Below are 16,148 nucleotides of genomic sequence, written 5' to 3'. Positions count from 1 at the left end.
TTGAAATCTTATGATAAACAACTTTCATCATCAAACGGGAATTCGCAACGACAAATCAATTTTTTTTTCGTAAATCCACCAAAAGTGACACCATCACCAATGATATTTGCTTTATTCTTTTTTCTAAAGCCTATTTTCATCCACTTGTCAAATCTGAACAATCAACTTGTCTTACATATTTGTGATGTATGTGAATGTGAATCTCTAACGGTGACATCTTTATAAAGAAGAATAAGGGAAAAGAAAACAATAACGATCATTATTCTCAGCAACAAATGATCATTATGATCGATTGAATCTTTATTGTGAATTTTTGTTTGTTTTTTTTCAGTGAAAAGTTCATGTTCTTAGTCGATTGCATCATTGATTGATTTTAACAATCCAATCTTTGTTTTATTTTCTTCTTTTAAACATCATTATTATGATTGATTGCTGGCCATTTGTATAAATCATTGACTTTTTTTTTAAAAAAATTTTCGTTCAGGTAAGACAGAACAGGTGCATATGCGATACATAATAATTCATATATCAACAGAAAAGAAAAATTAGTTATATTACCACCTTTGAAATATTTGACTATGTATGTTACCTGTGTGCGTAATGATTAATATCATTTTTTTTCAAAATTCGGAAAAAAAATTAACTTCAAATTGAATTATCGTTTTTTTTTCTGCTGCTTGCTTTGTAACTTAAATATAATTTTCAAAAAATCTGTAGGAAAAAATCTATATATTTCTCATTGTCAACTAATGTATCTTACTGGCAAAAGATCAGTAAAAAAAAAGTATATCACTCTTGTCACTGGTATTTAATTAAAAATTATCCTTTTTTTTCCATATTGATAAGCTGCTTTTATATTAGGTTTTTTTCAAAATTGACACTTGTCTATGTCATAAACGGCTATCCTGATTGAGAATACCCATAACATCATTTTGTTTTGCTTTGTTTTGTCAAGAATGTCCGCAATATCCACGAAAGAAAAAGTTTTGCCATTTAAAATAACAATGTTTTTCTACCTCCTACTGTTCCGAATATTTGCATGGTTCATTCAAAAAAAACAAAAAAGCAAAAAAAAATCATCGAATGGGTTTTTGATGAAACAAAAAAATTAATTAAATATAGCTCAAAATAATTAGCTGCTTGATTCAAATTTTTCTCTTTGGTTCCAAGTTAATTGGCTATATATTCTTTGCTGTGTTTTTTTGATGATGCACAACGACAACACGCAACAAACAAACAGCAAACAACAAGCATGTCATTGCATTCATTATAAAAAAATTTTTTCGTTTCATTTTGTTATCTCTACATTGACAAGTTTTTGGCAATATTTGCAAAATCAAATTGAAGAGAGAGAGATAGTGGATCTGTCAAATGAATCCAAACAAAATTATCTGGTCCGGAACACGAGACACACGAGTTTTAGTTTGTTTTTTTTGTTTGATGTTTGTTTTTTTTAAATCTTCAAAGCTTCAATATTATTATAATTAGGGAAACCCATCATCATTCTGTACTCATCATTGAAATTTAAATGACTATACTCCACACACACACACACTCACAGTGACGCCATATTGTTGTTACGTATTATGAATTGCTAAGCTGATTAAAATAAAAAAAAATGTTGCTACTTCATTCTGTTTGGGGTTTGTAAATGCAAAAAAAAATCATCCATTCTTCAAAATTGTTTAACAAATGTATCGTTGTTTTCATTATTTTTGGATTTCTTTCTTTTCTTTGCTTGACACACTACACATAGCCATGACAACCACATTGTTTGTCGTCGAGTATTTCACGTATGTTTGTATGTATGTATGTAGAGAAAGCTGTCATCTGGATCGAGCCTTCAATCCAATTTTTACATCACCCACTTTTAATAATTTTTTTTTTTCTACTGTTGTTGTTGCTGGAATCATAATAATCATAGGTAGACTAGATGACTGACTTGACTGACAGTTGTATTTTTTTTTGGTTTTGGTTTGTGTATCCATGCAAAAAATCAACGATTCGTCGTCAATCATACGAGATATACACAAAACAACAAAACAAAACCGTTGCCCTCGACCATGTCAATGTTGTTGTTGTTGAGAGAGCCACAAACTTAACACCAAACAACCAGAAATAAAGCTTAGTAAGGACCCCAGTAAGAATTTTGTTTAAAATTCAATAACGGCTGTCGAATTTTCAATTTTTTTAAATTTTGTTTCGTTTTTTTTCGAGAACAGCTGAGTTTCAATGTCAGAACTATCTATCTAGATCCGTGGGCCGTTTTTGTTATTATTTTTCAAAGGCAGATAATCGTCGATTCAATGAGAGTCGATGAATGTGATCCAAAATTGATGCTACGAAGGGAAAACCAAAAAATCATCCATTCAATAGTGAGATTGTATTTTAATAGTTCAGTCTATGCAGTGTGTGTGTATCTAATTTAATTCATTCAAACAAATTTATAATCATCAAGCTTCATATACAGCCTGTCAAAGTTTCAGTAAAGACAGAAAATAAAAGAAGCTGTTAATGGCATTCGTTTTTACAGTTTTAACAGATCTGACAAATTCAAACAACGTTTGTCTTCATTAACACAAAAATCGCTTTTTGTTGGTTGTTGTTCGCATTCATTTCAAGTTTTATTTTTTCCTGAGCTGCACATCCTACTCGATTGGTAATTTTTTTCAATGTTTTCCTTCCCCTCTACTTTCCAACAAAAAAAAGAAGATCTACACTTTTGGTTGCACTGCAGTGATTGTTTGTGCCCATATTTTCAATCGAAACCAAATAAAAAAATAAAACCATTTTTGATTTGATTTTGATTAACTGATTTTGATCATCATCATTTGATATTTAGCAAACAGAAAAAAATTGTTATTGTTAATTTGTGAGTTATTGTTATTGATACAGGTTTAGTTTTGTGAGTTTTATTTCGCAAAATCTCTCTCTCCTGTAAACCTATATATTTTATTAATGGCTTTTACATCACCTAAAATCACTAAAAAAAAATAAATGTCATTTTAGTTTATAATTTTCATTGTCTTTTTCACAATGTTAAAACGTATGTGCAATATGGCTATGTCGATGAGAATAGCATCCGAAAAATTCAATTCCTATGAATTTAGTGGAAAATCATATGAAACAAGAAGAAAAAAATGAAAATATGGTCCGCATACAAACAAACAAAGTTTTATCTTGAATCTTGATTCTTTTAAATAATTATTATTTTCAAATCTAATACGCTTCGATTAATTCTATTATCAAGACTGACTGTTGCTTGCTTTACTATGTTTGTTTTTTTCTTGTTGTTGTTTATGTGTGATGGACATATCATCATCATTTGGTCGATTGTTTGGTTGATTAACACATCAATAGAATGTTTGTCTGTTTGTTCATCTCTCTTATATTAGTTTATTTTATTTTTTTCGGTTATTGGATGCCAAAAGTCTGGATAATAATAATAATTTTCAAGGAAATTCAATCAATTTATCTCAATGTTTGTGTTGTGTGTGTGTGTGTGTGTGTCCGTGGATATATTAGATAACTAAACAGGAGCGACCACAGATGAATAGTCCAAGTTAATCGAATCGTTTTTTTTCTTTCGTTTCTTTCTTCTTGGTCGGCTCAAACAATACTGATTTTTTTTTGTTCGGGGACTCAGATGGTTTCGGTTTTTTTCGTTTTTTCGTTTTGACCGACGCCACATTTGAAACTCATCCACCAAATGATGGACATAGAAATATTATCTTGTTAGCTTTACCACCAAAGTGATAGAGAGAGAATTTAATTTCCACTCGACGCTCTATGTGAAATGAATGAATGAATTGGTTTTTCTTCTCTTTTCTATATTCGTTGTTTATAATTAGATTCGATTTTGGCTTTTTTTCTTTCTTTCTTCTTCTTCATTCTAAATGTTTTGTTTGATATCTGTTTTCCTACGATCCAATTTCATCATCATCATTGTTCAATTCATATCGACTGATGTTGTCGATGATGATGGAACAATCATTCGATTCCGATTCTGAAATGGATCGAAAAACCGTATAATAATAATAAAAAAAAACTTTGATGTGTTACCGACCTTTTTCTATTGTATTTGTTTATTTATTTTGCAATTTGAGGATTCTCTTTACATTACAGGCACACCGAGAGAAACACACACCTTGGATTCATCCGTTTTAACTTGCTAAATTGTATTGTTTGCTGTGCGTTTTTCTGTGTAACCAAATACACAATGCAATGTTATTATTGTTGAAAAACTATACATCCATCCATTCAATCAGAATCAATTTCAAAAAAAAAGAAGAATAGCCAAATGAAAAAAAAATTGAATTTCAATCATCGGTCATTGATCAAATGATCTTTGCTTAAATCAATTAAGAATTGGACCCCGACCAACTAAACGAAAAAATTCTTGGACAATATTTTTTGGTGGGTGTGTGTTTGTCTGCATGAAAAATGTAGCTATTTTTTCCGAATGTCAAATGCACGGTGTGTGTGTGGACCACCATTTGTTTGAGGGCGCCATGGCTATGTCATCTGTAAATGATATTTTTTTTCCAATTTTTTTCTCTGTGGGCCTTTTTTTTTGGTTTGAGAGAAAGTTTTGTTACCAAATTATCGATGATGATGATGATGATGATTATTATGATGATGACGTTCATTTAGGGTCGCGTAACTAGGCAAAAGAATCTAACTAATGATACACACACACACATTCCATTTACAAAGTGAATGACTGACTGGCTGCCAACAACAACAACAACAATCCGAATATGATTCTGTCATTGTTTATGTGTGTATATGGCTAGTTATTACAAATAATAAACTCTATTGTTAATAATCTCATATTTCATGTTGTTGTTGTCGTTGTTCCACATATCTCTTCAAAAAAAGCCATAGCCATATTGTGTATTAGGACGCCCAACAAAAAAAAGCTTGGTTAGTTACTCTATTTTGGTTGCTTGGATCGTTCGTTCACATTTGAATTCAATTGTATGTACAGTATACTCTCTATCATTAATGGTTTCCTTTTCTCTCTCTCTCCCTCGTTATTTTTTTGTTGTTTGTGTGCATAGTAAGGTTTTTCAATGTGGACAAAACCGAAAACAAATAAATGATGAAGTTAATAATAATAATAATAATAATAATATTCCATAGAATAGTGCAAAGACAAAATTGAAATATAAACAAACAAAACATTTGGCCCTATGTATTTTTACAAAGACGATTGGGCATTGGCATCAAAACAGATTTACAACTTTCAATTTAGCCATATTCATTTGGTAATAAATTCTTGAATCCCTTTTGAACATATTGTGGTTGTTTGGTTGGTTGGTTGATGTGTAGACCGATTATATTAACTTTTATTCATTAATTTTTACCGGTTATCAATAATGTATTCAGACGAAAAAAAAATTTTTTGTTGTTGTTTGTTTGTTTGTTTGTTTGTCGGTCATCCTGAACTTTGCAATTGATCAATATCAACTGCAAAGAAAAACGAAAAAACCGAGTTTTATGTTTGAAGAAAAAAAAGGGCGATGACTGATTGGCCATTGCCATCATCATATTTCTAAATCTTTTTTGGTTTGTTTTTTAATTAGTTACTGAATGTAATAACAAAAGAATCTTTTTTTTTCCTTGATCTTAAACAATAATGAAACCATACTTTGTTTCAACAATACAGCAATGGTTAATGGTTATCATAATTAACTCGAAATGAAATGAGCTTGCCATAACTGATTTCCATTCAGTTTTTTTTTTTTTTTTTTTTTTTTTTTTTTTTGGTTAACCGCGATAATTCCCACTACTCATTTGGTCAGTCATATTGTTCGCTAATGTAGTCGAATTCGATTGATCGGGTGGTCAATATTATGCAATGTTATGGAGTCATGATGTTCAATTATTTTGCTAAATGCTTTGCTTTGTGTGATCAACTCATTTAATGAGTGGCTTCACAATATGTGATCAGAATTGTTCATTTTTTATTTTTTGGCGATAGGCATCGTGTTTGTTTGTTTGTTTGTTTGTTAAATAGATTTCGGAGTATGTCGATGTGAAAGTAAACAGGGCAAACGAATGAATACCGATGGCAGCAATAATATCTGGTTTTTTGTTTTGTTTTGTTTTGGAGCTCTATAGCATCGAAAACTTAAACAAATAATCGAAAAAACATAACATAACTAACCATAATAAACAAAGAAATGGCATGCTGTTTATATGTTTTTTATCTTGAAATAAACCCATTGTCATTTGGAGGGTTGTTTAGTTGGGGGAAAAAAAGAAATTTTCATTGTCTCATTTTTGTTAGGGTTAAAGTTCAAACCTTTATCGATTCATTCGATTGATCTAATATATTGTTGATTTGTCTTGTCTGATTAGATTTTTGGATACTCTCTAAAATCGATCTTTGATTCGATTCTTTTCATCATCCGACAATATTCAATCAATGCAAATGTTATCGTCGTCGTTGTTAATGGCTACGATCATTGTCATAATTCATCGAATAAATCGATTGCCTTGAATAATAAGTCTATCTATAAACACTCAAACACTAAACAAAATGGTAATTTGATTCATAATGTAGAATCGGATGTTTAGAAGTTTTTCTTTTCTTTTCTGTTTGCCTCATATAATGTCATAATTATGTCTTGGTTTTGGTTTTTGGCAAATTATTCCGACACTCGATTTTCTCAATTTCTGTTGTTGTTGTTGTTGTTGATTATAACAGTTCATACAGGCAACAACAACCAACCACACAACAATCATGTCAGGATATTGATTTATTATAACCTCCCCCCCTTAAAATAACATTGCATCCATTTTTGCCCATTATGTTATTGTGCATTTTGGTTGTGATGCACAATGTGGTTTCTTTCTCTCTTTTTCTATCTCTTTAAAAACTTGTCAGACATAATTTACGACAATCATAATCAAAACACACACACACACAAGAAAAGATTTGAATGGCAATATGGTCTGTATATTGAAGGGGAAATGGGGGAGAATTTTTCTCGGTTTGCATTGTTGATTTCATTCAACTCCTTGTCGATTCATCTTTTGGTGGTTTTTTTTTGGCTAGCTGAATGATTAATAAAAACAACATGTTGAGGCTATCGGTCATTAGAAAATTATCTGATGAATTCGATTTTTGATTGATCGATTATGATCGTTGAAAAATATTTATTGTGCGTGATTAAAGTAAACTATTAAATCAATATTCACGGTAGCCTACCTTATTATTATAACTGCTGAAAAGGATTCAAAGTTAGTATAGATTGACTATTTAATCAAGCAACTACATGTATTTATATCTGAAAGCCTGATCAGATTGGTCAAGCGATTTAGATCTTGTTTTTGTGATTTAATGATGTCCAAATTTACTTTTTTGCTGCTTGATTGTGTATACATTGCTTGATGACCGAACGATAGTGACCTCCTTGTCGATTGTTTGATTAACTTAGCCTTAGCTTCACACAATAATCAAGTTATTCAGTCTATGGTGGAATCTTGGCAATTTTATTTTGCGTAGATGTACGAAAAATAAATGATTTATGATTAGCTTGACCGCTTTTTTTTATCCATCATCAAATCATCACCATCTGATGTTGTTGTTGATAATGTTGTTGATGATGACCTTATACGAACATCGATCAACAAATTAAAATGATTCCGAACAGGAGTCGAATACGAAATGATGATGATTTTCTTCGGTTACTACATTTCAAGCTTTCATCGCCATTTGAATTTTTTTACTTTAACTCATTCTACTGTAACAATATGCTATATATTGCGACAACAACCAACAGTCAACATCCGTTACATTTATCATCAATCTGTCATAATATTTGATTAAACTATCGATATAATCGATAGTTTAATTTTTTGCATCATTATTATTATTAATATTTTGAATCTAATCATCATCATTGAGCCACTCGAAAATCAAATTTGCCAAAAAAAAAAAAAAATGATTTGCCATAATTTTCTCTCTTTCACACGTTAACACTAACGCAGCATGAGTGTGTCGATTTAATCAATTTTAATCAACTTTCTTTCTCTATCGCTTTCTTTCTTTTTCTTTGTCGCAATCGATGACTATTAGCTTAATTATTCTATATTGGCTGCATTGATATACACCGGAATTGAATTATGATGATGATGATGATATTATTTTGAAAGAAAAAAAAATAGTGAATGAAAATGAAAATAAATTAGGATTGATGTTGCCAGCCATCCAGTCAGCCAACCAGACCAAAAATTGTTCGTCCGAAATGTTTTCATCATCATCTCTGTCTATGTTTTTCGCAGAGTTTTTCTTCTTTTTGGCCTAAAAATCATTTCGAGCTAAAATAAACCCAATAAAGATTTTCATTTGGCCATTCTATCCAAATGATTTTTATTTCTTTTTTCGCTTCTTCTACATTCAAAGCTTTTCTTTCTCGTTTGTAGATAATAAATTTAAATTATTTTTATCGTCCATTGGCAGCTGATCTCAAACATCATTGCCATTGGTTTTTTTTCTTGATTTTGGTTTGGTTTATATGTCTTGTTAAGAAACAGAAAAAAAAGTTTTTTACTTTTGATATTGGCTTGGACCTTCTTAGATTTTTTCGTGTTTGCTTCATTCAATTCCAATTTGTAAGACAAAGTTCTGTAAGAATCTTTATTCTCTTCCGACAAACACACACTTCATGATTTAGTATTTTGGAACAATGTTTTTGTTGTTGTTAAACTCTATTTGTTTTTCTATGGTTTCAATCGGCATTTGTGTCCGGTTATGGCAGTGTTATGGTGATGTCCATTGTGTGTGAGAATAATTCCATACGATAGAATCGATAGTAATTAATGGGCCACAACATTTGGCCACTGTCCAAATAATAATACACACTCACAGATACACATCCGCAAATAACAACAACAACAATTGCTTTTCTTTTTTTCTTCGTTTGTGCTTGTTAATAATCACTAATAGCATTGATGCTACCTCTTGGTTAACATGGAAAACTGTCTCAAATGGAACAAAAAAAAATTCCTTGTCTTTTCTTAAATTGTGTCTGTTGGTGTTTATGTGGATGTTCAATTATATATCGAGTAGATGATCATCATTGCTTGTTAGTGACCATTTTTTTTTCTCTCTTCGTTTGTTTCTGCTGATCTTGTTGTTATTGTTGTATTTGCGGAATATACCTTTTGTGTGTGTGTGTGTGTGTATGTCTATTTATATTGTGTTGACGACAACAAGAATAGTATAGTGTTAATGTCTAAACAACAACAACAACAACATCTAAGCATCTGTATGTTTGATAATGAATGTATTTGATGATGGAATGAAATGAATGAACAACAAAAACGAAAACGAAAAAACTTTTTGCACAATAAGCAGAAAAAAAATCCAACTTTTTTTCTTTTCTTTCTTTTTTTCATGCGGTTCCGTTTGGGTTGATTCGACATACACACACACACACTATATTTATATCGATCATCATCAAAATTTGATTGTACAATTTAGCATTCCACATTTTTATTTTTCATTGAGTTTGATCATCATCATCATTTTCTTGTGTAACACAGAAAATAATTGAAACTAATCGATTTTTCAAAGGTTCACTTGGTCCTTGATTTTATTGATATATTTCTTTGACTGTGTATTGGAATTTATTTTCAAACAAACAAGAAAAATTAATTGAATCGAAACAATCAAACAGAAAATTTTTCTTCTTCTTTCCCCTCTACCATCACAACATTATTATTGTTCAACACTTTTTTTGATCATCATCTTAAATATCGAAGAGAAAAACTCTATTGTTATTGTCAATTGTCATTGACAATTGTCAATTCGACCAGCGAGAGAGTGAAAAAGACAAAATGGCTCAATCATAATCAAACAAACTAAATAATAATCATATCGTACCCAAACAATCTAATATTTTTCTTTGGCTGTAAATTCAATTGATTAAACAACATCATCATATAAATTGAATCCATTCCTTTGATGATGATGAATACTGGTTGGCTGATCAATGATGATGATCAAAACTTTTTTCCATGTTACATATTTTTTGGATTTTTGATTTCATTATGATTCATTTTCTTGTTGAGAGATAGATTGATTGAGAGAAATATTTCATAATAAAAAAGCAAGAATGAATGGAATGTGTGTGTATATTACAAACATTCTTTGATCTTGTCTTCCTCATCATCATCATCATGATAGTTGTTCTTGTTGTCGATGTTATCAATTCATTCATTCATTTAATCAAATCTAATCTATTTTTTTTCTATGTAATATATTCAGTTATTGTCGGCTAATTAGATTCAATTTATGTAGGGTTGCCAGATACGGGGAGGACGGGAGGACATGTCCTCCTTTCAGAAATTTTGTCCTCCTGTCCTCCTTGAGCATGAAAATGTCCTCCTTTCATATAATTTTTAAAAAAATTTTGAAAATTATTCAATTTTAATAGACCTTCATGTAATAACTTTTTAAAACTGTCGTGTATAAAATTGGTAAATGCTTTCGCATAACTATTGGTGCACTAAACAAGCTAAATAATGAGTATAAATCTTTTTCATACACTGAAACATAAAGAAAATCCGCAACTAACCAATCCAACCTAAGGCCGCGGTCACATTAGAACAGAATAACAGACAGACAAAACCAAAATTTATTTTCCGCCAAAATTTATTTTGTGTCATGATTTGATTGAAAATACGAATGATTAGATTGATTTTCATTTTACATTTTATCGAACCTTACTTGCGACAAAATGATTGATGTTTTTCTTATTCATTGGATCATAAGCCGAATTGTTTACCTAAGAATTTTGTTTTTAATTAATTGAAATGTTGAATTTCGAATTTGTGAATCGAACTAAAAACATATTTAAATCAAAACTGGAAAATCAAACAAGAAAATTCCAAAGGTTTCAAGGTATGAGTGTTTTTTCTTTAATTTCATTAATTATCAAACAATTTAGAGAATGAATGAAATTCCGTCACATTCATTGTCTATGTTAATGTGAAAACGTGGTTTTTTCTCGAAATTATATATAAGTCGTGATATCTCATAATATCGAACTTCAGCAATCGAAATTATGTAATTTACTATTGCTATTCACGATTCACAATCAACTATTGGAAAAGAAGAAGATTCTCAGCTATCATCAAAATCTTTCTTTATTCTTTCCGTTTTTGCTAAATCAATCAGCTGAACGAGATGAACAATTATATTCTTCTTAATAATATAGTCGAAGATGAGACAAAACAAGCCTAAGTTTTGAGGCATATGCTGTATGAAACAAAATTTTTCTCGGCAAAGAATTTATAAGGATCAAATTCAATACCAAAACAATAAAGCAATTGTGACTAAAATTTACAAAACGAAGAAATTGGATTTTAAAGACGCAGATCAAATTGATTTCCTTCTGTGGCTTGATTATGTTCAAAACGAGAACCTTAATAACGACAACTTTTCAGATTACCAATTTGGATTTGTTGAATGAAGATATTCTTCATGTTAGATTACCAATTTGTATTTGTTGAATGAAGATATTCTTCATGTTAGATTACCAATTTGTATTTGTTGAATGAAGATATTCTTCATGTTAGATTACCAATTTGTATTTGTTGAATGAAGATATTCTTCATGTTAGATTTGAAATTTGAATTTGTTACATGAAGATATTCTTCATGTTAGATTTGAAATTTGGATTTGTTAAATGAAGATTCTCTTCATTTTGGATTTGAAATTCTGGTTTGTTAAATGAAGATATTCTTCATGTTAGATTTGAAATTTGAATTTGTTACATGAAGATATTCTTCATGTTAGATTTGAAATTTGGATTTGTTAAATGAAGATTCTCTTCATTTTGGATTTGAAATTCTGGTTTGTTACATGAAGATATTCTTCATGTTAGATTTGAAATTTGGATTTGTTAAATGAAGATTCTCTTCATTTTGGATTTGAAATTCTGGTTTGTTAAATGAAGATATTCTTCATGTTAGATTTGAAATTTGAATTTGTTACATGAAGATATTCTTCATGTTAGATTTGAAATTTGGATTTGTTAAATGAAGATTCTCTTCATTTTGGATTTGAAATTCTGGTTTGTTAAATGAAGATATTCTTCATGTTAGATTTGAAATTTGGATTTGTTAAATGAAGATTCTCTTCATTTTGGATTTGAAATTCTGGTTTGTTAAATGAAGATATTCTTCATGTTAGATTTGAAATTTGGATTTGTTAAATGAAGATTCTCTTCATTTTGGATTTGAAATTCTGGTTTGTTAAATGAAGATATTCTTCATGTTAGATTACCAATTTGGATTTGCTGAAGAAGGATATTCTTCATTTTAGATTTGAAATTCTGGTTTGTTAAATGAAGATATTCTTCATGTTAGATTACCAATTTGGATTTGCTGAAGAAGGATATTCTTCATTTTAGATTTGAAATTCTGGTTTGTTAAATGAAGATATTCTTCATGTTAGATTACCAATTTGGATTTGCTGAAGAAGGATATTCTTCATTTTAGATTTGAAATTCTGGTTTGTTAAATGAAGATATTCTTCATGTTAGATTACCAATTTGGATTTGCTGAAGAAGGATATTCTTCATGTTAGATTACCAATTTGGATTTGCTGAAGAAGGATATTCTTCATGTTAGATTACCAATTTGGATTTGCTGAAGAAGGATATTCTTCATTTTAGATTTGAAATTTGTATTTGTTATGAGAAGATATTCTTCACCTTAAATTGGAAATTTGTATTTGTTGAATGAAGATTCTCTTCATTTTGGATTTGAAATTCTGGTTTGTTAAATGAAGATATTCTTCATTTTAGATTTGAAATTTGTATTTGTTGAATGAAGATATTCTTCATGTTAGATTTGGAATTTGGATTTGTTACATGAAGATATTCTTCATGTTAGATTTGGAATTTGGATTTGTTACATGAAGATATTCTTCATGTTAGATTACCAATTTGTATTTGTTAAATGAAGATTCTCTTCATTTCAGATTACCAATTTGGATTTATTACATGAAGATATTCTTCATGTTAGATTACCAATTTGGATTTGTTAATTGAAGATATTCTTCATTTTAGTTTACCAATTTATATTTGTTATGAGAAGATTGGAAATTTGGATCAAATGAACCATTTTGAATTAAAAATTAAAAATTTTCATTTTTTGTTTGAGCTACAACGCTAATGGGACAGTTGAAAATATGAAAGTGAAATTGAAACTTTTCCAAAACTTCGAAAACTGTTTAAACTACGAATACATGGAGTTTGGGCCGTATAATTTCTCTGGTTCACGCACAAGAGCGATTTAATTGAGCCTGGGATATATTTGTAAAAAAAAAAAAAAATGTCCTCCTCTGGCCCTCCGCCAATCTGGTAACCCTAATTTATGTTTGGTTTTTCGGGTTCATCATTCCAAATTCCTATCGATTTATCGTTGTTTTTCATCATTTTTCAAAATAAATTTTTTTTGATTCATGAAAATCTCTATATGTATGCGTGTCTATGTATGTATAATGTAAACATCCTTTTAATTTGTTCATTTTTCAAAAAGAAATAAGATAATATTTTGGCAATAACCCTGGAATAACTGGATGATGATTATGTGTGTGATGTGTTTGTGTGTGTATAATGTGGTGGATACTATCAATTCACCAACATTATCCTCACAGTAGCAACAACAACCCCTACAAGATTTTTTTTCAACAGTATTTTGCTGGTTTGGGTAGTAAGTTTCTAATTTTAGTTTAGTTTTAGTTTTAGTTTTTCAATAGAAACTTTTATTTCATTTTTTGTTTATCGTTTTGTTGTTGAATTGAATGTGATGTGATAATAAATGTGCAAAAATGAAGAAAAGAAAAGAAAAATCATGTTCTTTGATGACAAATCAGTTGATGATGATGGCCAACATCATCTTGCACCTAATTCTATAACGATGTTATTGCTGTTAATAATTGACTGAAAAATATTAAGTGTGTGTGTGAAAATCATATCCAAAAGAATTTATTTCATTATTGAACTGAACTGAAAACCCTAACCAACTAAAACTATTTATCCACCAAGTTCTATTGAATTATCATCATCATCATCATCGTCAAAATTCATTTGTCACGTTTCAGATTTTTTTTTTTGATGATACGATATGATATCAATATCCCCAATGTGACCATTTTGATTTTGTGTTTATTCTTTGAATTATCATCATCATCATCAAAGACATTAGATTTAACGATCTGAACAACAAAATTAATTTATTTTGTTGTCTTTTTTGCTCTCATTTTCTCCATTTCTCTCACTAAAACTCCAAATAATAATAATTGATTAATCTGACATTGATAAATTGATTGTTGTTTTGGTTGTTATTACAATTTCTTTTCCGTTTCAAATAGCTTACATAGACAATATTTATGTGTGTTAATAGGGATAAATTATGCATACACAATTCATTTGTAAATGCTATTTTTTTCCAAACTAATCCAACTTGAAATATGTGTGTTGGTTACTGGGGTAAGCTTTGCAAACGGAATAAAAATTCGTTTGTTTTGTTTTGTTTTTTGTTTGTTTGGCACTTCATTTCAAATAATTTAATTCAATCAATTTTTACCTGTCTCTGAAGTGTGTGTGTTTGTTTGTGTATTTATTCAGCCAAATTCAATTGAAGAGTTCTGTTTCAGATTTAGGTTTTGAATGACCATGTTTTTTTTCGAAATTTGAAAAACCAATTTATTTGAACCAATTCAAAATGATTGGCCAAATTTAACAGGCAAACAAAACAAAACTGAAACGAAACGAAAAAAATAACAAGAACAAAGGCCACACACAACGAGTGAATACACTTATAAGTACACAACTAATACAATAGCTAATGGAGCGAAAATTTGATCATAACATAAATAACCTCATCATCTGTCGAAAAATCTCTTTCTCTCTATATATATTTTGATCGAGATTGTATATTCGATGATGATGATGATGATGATGATGACTACTCAATTCATATAAACATCAAACATTCTTATATCAAATATAACGTAAAAGAGAGAGAGAATAAAGACAGTAGCAGCAATGAACATCATCTTAATAATGTTTTGAAGCATTTTTTTTCTCTATTTCAAACGGAAATTCCAATGTCCATTTTGATATGAAAGAGATTCTTCATTTTCTTACGGGCAAGATTCACAATTCATTTTTTCTGTTGTTGTTCAATGAACAAATCTTATGGATTCTTTCGTTTCGTTTTCAGTTCAGTTCAATTCAGATCTTGAGGCTATATTCTCTCTCTCTTTCCTATCAATGATGATGTGATTTTCATCGACTTATCGTCAAAAAAAAATCCTATAGCTTTTCGATATATGTTTGACTGTTAATGGACAATTCATTCATTTTTCGTTTGTTTGCTATGGCCAAATTTGTACACATTTTGTTTATATCTATGATGATAGGTTCCATCATTAGGAACGGTGAACAGAAAAAAAAATACTGCTTCTGGTGATGAATTTTCATCAAATACAAACATAATATTGACTATCATTTGTGAGTATAGAGCCATTCTGTAAAAACTATGGAATTTTTATTTTCATTTCCATTATCTCTTGGTGCAAATAGACAAGAAAAAAACCAAAGCTGATGATAACTTCATTTCATTTCATTTTTCTCCTTCTTCTCTGTTATCGGTTATTTTATTATTATATTTGGCTTGTTCAAAAATCTCAATTTTATTGTCAATATGTGTGTATGTTGTGTGCAAATTCAATGTGTTTTATTTACCATTATAACCCGGCATATGAATGAAATAAGCAAATAATAATAAAATAAACCCTTAAGGCTATCATTTTGATGTGTTCATCATCAACAAAATATATTCGGTGCATATGTTTTGTTTGAACGAATCATAATATTCATGTTATGAGAAGAAACAAAATACCGAACCGAAATTGCATTTCAAAGGAAAATCTATGCATTTTGTCTATCAGATAGTGTTTAATTAGCAAAAAAGAATGACCAGAATCTCATTGCTTCATTTTCAATTGTAAAACAAAAAAAATAACAACAATGTTTTTATCGATTCCGGTCTATATTTTGTAAATACACAAATTGATTAGGGTTGTAAATGTGTCGAAACTAATCGATTAGACAAAA

The sequence above is a fragment of the Dermatophagoides pteronyssinus genome, unplaced genomic scaffold, assembly GCF_027571235.1.
Source record: "Dermatophagoides pteronyssinus isolate colony J.1.1.1.1 unplaced genomic scaffold, Derpt_VIB-CSIC_2022.12 sq0001, whole genome shotgun sequence".
NCBI lineage: Eukaryota > Metazoa > Arthropoda > Arachnida > Sarcoptiformes > Pyroglyphidae > Dermatophagoides > Dermatophagoides pteronyssinus.
Note: the sequence above shows the minus strand (reverse complement) of the source record.